General features: G+C 49.2%; 1 pseudogene; it reads left to right on the top strand.

The window, feature by feature from the left end:
- The first annotated feature begins 1,534 nt into the window (after nucleotides 1-1,534).
- LOC100666831 (large ribosomal subunit protein uL30-like) lies at nucleotides 1,535-3,080 on the top strand (annotated as a pseudogene).
- The last annotated feature ends 3,432 nt before the right edge of the window (nucleotides 3,081-6,512 follow it).

Raw genomic sequence — 6,512 nt, forward strand, 5'->3', positions numbered from 1 at the left:
GGTAAAGCCCTCAGTGCTCCTGAAGTAGACAGTGGTTACCAGGTGTGAGCTGCCCTGGAGGCCTCCCTCCCACCCCCCTCCACCCTGGGCTGGATCTGACTTAAAGAGATATGGAGCAGGCATCACCGAATTCTGAGAAGCTGAAGTGCCTGGGCGGTGCAAATGTTTAACAAACCGAACGGTTGGAGGTTCAAGTCCACCTAGAGGGGCCTCAGAAGAAAGGCCTGGGGATCCACTTCTAGAAGTTCTACTCTGATACATGTTGAGTTGCCATGAGTCAGAACTGATACCAAGTCAACTGGTTTTACCATCTTCAGAGCTCTCATTTCCAGAATGCAGAACTCTCCACTGGCCTCAGGAGGGCCACCCTTCCTCCAGGTTCTCTATCTATGTCGGGGAGAAGAAGGAAAGGCAAACAGTACTCATATTTATTGATGGCTCACTTTTTTCCAGTCTCCGTGCTTTATATTTGTTATCTTATTTAAACCATAGAGAACCCTGCCAGACAGGTAAACAGAGGTTCAGAGAGATTCAGTAACTTGGCCAAGGTCCCACAGGAAGCAAGGGGAAGAGCAGGGATTCAAAAACAAATCTCGACTCCCTCCCTTCCACCAGAGAGTTTGCTTCAGATACTAATATATTTTTCCCCCTTTCTCTCATCTTTTGCTGTCTGATTTGAGGTCACAGTTCTGCCCTTACCCCAGGAAATGACACAAAATCATTGCTGACAGGAATGGATCCAAAACACCCAGCCAACTTTGGAGAACACTAGCGGGGCTGCCATCAACTCTGTTTTTCCAGGCCATGATGATATTGGGAATCACTCTGAAGGAAGGGGACAGAAATATCTTTTGTCTTTGCTTTAACCTGCCAAAGAAGACATAGTCTCTAGGGCTGAGTGCCAAGCCATGGGCACTAGGTAGCCAGAGGTCCTGGCACATATCTGGCATCTGCAGTGGACAACTGTTTGAAGAATCATCCTGCCAGAGTCAAGGGGTGGTAAGGGCACCAGAGGAGGAAGGAGGCTCTCCAGCTATATTACATGATGGTGGCGGTGGGGGAGAGAGGGGGGCCAGGCAGCGGCCATTCTTCCTTCCAGGGTGTGCCCAAGAGCAAAGTCTGAGGCAAATATGTATGGGTGGGAAGGGAAGAGGGTAGAAAATTTCTTGGCAGTCTGTCCCGTCTCCTTGATTCTTCTCTTTACTCTCTTGGCTTCCCAGCCCGGTACTCACCCTACGTCATATTCTCAAAGGTTGTTAGCTGAAGACCCAAAGCAGGGTTGCTAGGAGAACAGGTTGTAAGCTTGGAGCTACTGACAGTCATGGGGCCATCACAGTCTGCCTACAGTGACGTCAGCTCAAAGGAAAGCAGAGCTGAGACACAGGGATGATGTATGTCTTGGATCCAGCCATGCCTGAAGCCCTTGTACATTTTAATTAAAAGGGCCTATCCATTTGCATTTTTGCTTAAGAAGTTTTCTGTTGAGTTTTTGTCACTTATAATAAGAATATGACCTTTTCTTCCAGCTGGAACCATGGAGGGTGTCAAAGGGAAGAAAAAGAAGGTTCTGCTGTGCCAGAAACTCTTAAGTGAAAGCATTTCACAAAACTAAAGATCAAGCACCTGAGAAAAGAAGTTTGCCCAAAGGGTGATTTGAAAGGCAAGGAGGAAGCATATCCATGAAAAAGCTAAGCACAACCACAGGGAATATAGGCAGATGTACAGAACTAAGATTTAAATGGCTAGGATGGCAAGAAAAGCTGGTAACTTCTCTGTACCTGCAGAACCCAAGTTGGCATTTGTTATCAGGATCAGAGGTATCAATGACGTGAGTCCAAAGGTTTGAAAGGTGTTGCAGCTTCTTCATCTTCACCAGATCTTCAATGGCACTTTTGTTAAGCTCAACAAGGCTTCAATTAACATGCTGAGAATTGTGGAACCATATATTGCATGGGGATGGGATACCCAAACCTAAAGTCAGTGAATGAACAGATCTACAAGCGTGGTTATAGCAAAACCAATGAGAAGCGAATTGTCCTGACAGATAACACTTTGCACGATCTGTTGGTAAATAAGGCATCATCTGCATGAAGGATCTGATTCATGAGATCTATACTGTTGGGAAACGCTTCAAAGAAGCAACTTCTTGCAGCCCTTCGAATTACCTTCTCTACAAGGTGGAATGAAGAAAAAGACCACCCGTTCTGCAGAAGGTGGAGATGCTGATAATAGAGAAGACCAGATTGACAGGGTTCTTAGAAGGATGAACTAAGGTGTCTACCATGGTTATTTTCGTAATCTGGTCAGTCAATAAAACAGTAGCTGCTTTCAAGCTGGAAAAAAAAATACCATACAAATAAAATCCTAGCTGAAACAGCATCAGCTTGTCTAGTACAATTTTCAACAGCCAGGATGGGATGCAAAGAACTTTACAAACGAGCCTTTTGACATGTTAAAATCAATTCTGTGGCACCAGGGAGAGTAAGAGACCTGGGCAACCCTGTCGCAGGAGGCCTCGCCCTTAGCAGCCCAGCCTCAGCTCCAGGGAGGAGGTAAGACGCTCAGCCTGACTTATATAGCCTAGAGCTCTGTATGAAGGCTTGGAGGAAGCATTGGCCAGGGCTCACTCTGAGAGCACAGCAACCAAAAGGTTTTCCTGACGCTGACCCAGGTCATGATGGTAGTTGCCGTCTGCTGTGCCCTTCCTACATGCCAGACAACGTGTTGTGTGTATTATTTCATTTAATCCTCACAGCAGCCCTGAGAGGTAGATATATTATCAGCACCATTTTCTAGAAAAAGAACTGAAGCTCACATGGTGAAGTAACTTACTAGTCACATAGCTAAGAAGTGACAGAACACAGATTCAAACCTAGTGTGTTGGACTCTGGAGTCCCTGAGTGCTGCAAACAATTAAACAGCCAAAAAGTTGGAGGTTCAAATCCATGCAGAGGCACCTTGGAAGAAAGACCTGGTGATCTACTTCTAAAAAATCAGCATTGAAAATCCTATGGAACATGGTTCTATTTTGACACACATGGGATGAGTTAGAATTGACTAGACCACAACTGGTTTGTATGTGTGTTGAACTCCAAATCCTGTGCTTTTTTTTTTTAATAACACTTTATTGTGTTTTTGGTGAAAGTTTACACAGCAAACTAGGTTTCCAGTTGACAATTACTACACAAATTATTCAGAGATATTGGTCAAATCCTGTGTTTTTAACAACCATATTATACTCCCTCCAGGATGGGTCAGTGGGTCAGGGGAGGTTGACCATATGGAGAATTAATAATTATCTCTTCTGTTGACACAACCCTCAACAGTTTACACAGCTCAATTGTATATTGAATCTCACTCAGTCCTTACAACATCCATTTCACAGATATGGAAGCTAAGCCTCAGAGGTAAGAAGTGACTTACTCAACGTCATTTGGACAAGCTGGATAAACTGCCCAGAGGTGACCTTCCTCAAATTGAGCAGGCATCTGTAGTCCACAGGAACTCATAGTGTGTGTGCAGGACTGGGGCTGGCCTTACCACACTGACCTATACTTAAGGGCAATGATGGTACCCGTCTGGCCCCAAGGAAGGTATCTGCCAGGTGAGGGGCCTAACTGGTGCTGTGGCCACAGATCCAACTGCAGAGCACAAATCCTGCTACAGCAAAGAGGTCTGCATTCACAAAAAGATTCCCAGCTCCAGCCAAGGCCCCACTTATTTTTCAGTAACACCTGATATGGCCCAATTCCAGTTCAACCAGAAAGATTCCGCTTCCTGGTGTTCCCTGGGGGTACGTAGCTATGAAAGGAGCCCCTTTTCTTGCGGCGGGGTCATCTTCAGCAAAAAAAAAAAAAAAAAAAGGATACAGGACTGAGCTAAACTGCCTGGGAAATGGAGACTCCAACTCCTCCCCCAAAGCTTCTACCTGCTTGCCTTCCTTCCTACCTGAGGAAAGTAGCTGCCCCTGCTGCATCCCAGAGGCCCTCACTATCAGGCCTGTCCTGAGGCTTTGTGGTGCTCAGAGTTGCCTGTCCTACAGAGACAAGACAAGGCTGTCTTTCACCGTTCCCTGGGCAACCCATGCCTGGAGGAGTGACCAGGCAGGGATCCAGGAGATGGGACAGAAGGGGCCAGGGCAGCCACTGTTGTTCATTGCTGGAAGCGTGCCAAAGGACTGGGAGGTGAGCTGCAATTCTGCCCCCCTCCTCATCTCCCACTAGAAGAGTCTGTCCTGGGGGGTGGAAGATAGAGGGAGGTGGGAGAGGAGGAATCCAGCACTGGGGCTTCCTTGAAGTCAGGTGAACAGCTTTCTGGATTTGTTTTCCCACAAGCAGTGTATGTCCTCTAAATCTGGGGCAAGTGCTAAAGACAGGAATGGAGGGAAAGAAGCAGGTTGATGAGGTAAAACCCTGCCCTTCCAGGCCTGGGAAGTCAGCTCAAGTTCCCAGGGCAGACAATTCAGGCTTGGGCGAGACTTTAAATTCTCATCGTACGTATACAAGTACTTATTGGGCTTTCTATGTGCTAGGGATTCAGTGGTAAGCAAAAATGAACTCAGTTGCCTTCTTGAAGTTTACAATCTAATGGGGAAGACAAATGCTAATCAATCAAAAAGGAAGGGAAGCCTTGAAATACCTAGAAGAGAGATACACAGTACGTAAAAACAAAAACAAAAACAAAAAACCAAACCCTTGCTGACCAGTCAATTCTGACTCATGGTGACCCTATAGGACAGATCAGAACTGCCCCATAGGGTTTCCAAGGAGCAGCTGGTGGATGTGAACCGCAGGCCTTTTGGTTAGCAGCCAAGCTCTTAACCACTGGCCACCAGGGTGCCACACAATTACATAGTATATAATTAGGGAAAAATTCACCCATTCTAGGAGATCAGAGAAAGCTTTTCTTCTCTTAAATGATAATGGAGCTGAGGTCAGACAAGCGTTGGACTTTACTGAAGAAAGTGGAAGGGGGCATTCCCTGCAGAGGGAAATGGATGATCAAAGGCAGTCCATTTAGCAATGAGTATGGCTCCTCCTCCTCTCCAGAAGGCACTTGAGACAAGAGTGGAGAAGCAGGGGGGAGCAGACCATGCAAGCATGTGGGACTTTTACCTTTAAGAGCACTAGAAAGCCTTTTAAAGATGCCTGGTGGCAGAGTGTTTAAGCATTCGGCTGTTAACCAAAAGGTCTGCAGTTCGAATCCACCAGGAGCTTCTCGGAAACCCTAGGCAGGGCTGTTCAATTCCGTCCTATAGGGCCACTATGAGTCGGAATTGGCTCAATGGCAACGAGTTTGGTTTTTTGCGGTGCAGTGATTAAGTGTTCGGCTGCTAACCGAAAAGTGGGTGGTTCGAACCTACCAGCCGCCCTGGGGCATAAAGATTTATAGCCTTTGATACCCTATGGACAGTTCTACTCTGTCCTAGGTCACCATGAGTCAGAATCGACTGGACACCAGTGGGTTTGGTTTCTTCTGTTTTAGGAAGCCTTTTGAGGTACTGTAAGGATCTGCGGCTAGTTGGGGGAAACGGTTAAGCTCTCGACTACTAGCCGAACCCACGTAGAGGCCACTGGAAGACAGGCCTGGCAACTGGCTTCCGAAAAAGATCACAGACTTGAAAACCCTATGCAACAGTTCTGCACACATGGGGTCGCCATGAGTCAGAATCTTCCATACTTTCCTCTACGCTATGACTTGGTTCCCCGGATGATAATGTGTTCTGTACCAAGTCAGCTACAAGGCCGAAAGGATGCTGGAAAGACGGGTGATAGACCCTCGCGATTGTAGGCCCTGGCGTTAACTGAGAAAGACACGTGCTTTTCTGCCGGTGTACTGAAGAGCGGGTGTAGAGCTAGCACTCGAGTGCAGTCCCGGTGAGGCGGGAACCCTCGCCACTCCCCAACCTCCGGCAGGCCCGCGGGCTTCGGCTCCGTTGTCCCTTCCCCGCTAGGAAGCGCGGGGGCCCTGCCGCGGGCAGAGGGTGCAGAGGGAGGGAGAATCCCCGGAGGTCCACCTCCAGCCCGCCCGCAGGGGCTGCCCCCTCCCCAGTCACGTGGCCCGGTGGGTGGGGACCGACCTGAAGTTGGAGAAATACTGAGCTTTCCCAACTTGGGTATTTGCCGTCCGCCCTCCTGAGTCCCAGCTGCGGGCTCACTGGCTCTGGGAGGGGGCGTGGAGGTGGGAGCGCCATACCGTGAGAATCTGCAAAGCTGAGCAGCTGCGCGGGCGACCGGACTCGGGGCATGGCCCAGCTGTCGGTGATCCCGGGGTCTGCCACGGCGTGGACAGGTGAGCGGGTACCTGAGGACAGTGGCTGGGGAGGGGGCGGCTGCTCCAGCGTTAGGTCCCACACCCTATTCCGGTCCATGGATGCGGGGCACCCGCAACGGAAGGGGGAGCTGGGGAAGAGGCCGCGGTGGACCCCTCGTGCCCCGGGCCATCCCCGCCAGCCCCACCCGTTCCTTGCTAGCTCTTCCCCAGGGCGGGGCGGCCTGGCGTGGAGGTGGGCA

The sequence above is a fragment of the Loxodonta africana genome, chromosome 7, assembly GCF_030014295.1.
Source record: "Loxodonta africana isolate mLoxAfr1 chromosome 7, mLoxAfr1.hap2, whole genome shotgun sequence".
Taxonomy (NCBI): Eukaryota; Metazoa; Chordata; class Mammalia; order Proboscidea; family Elephantidae; genus Loxodonta; species Loxodonta africana.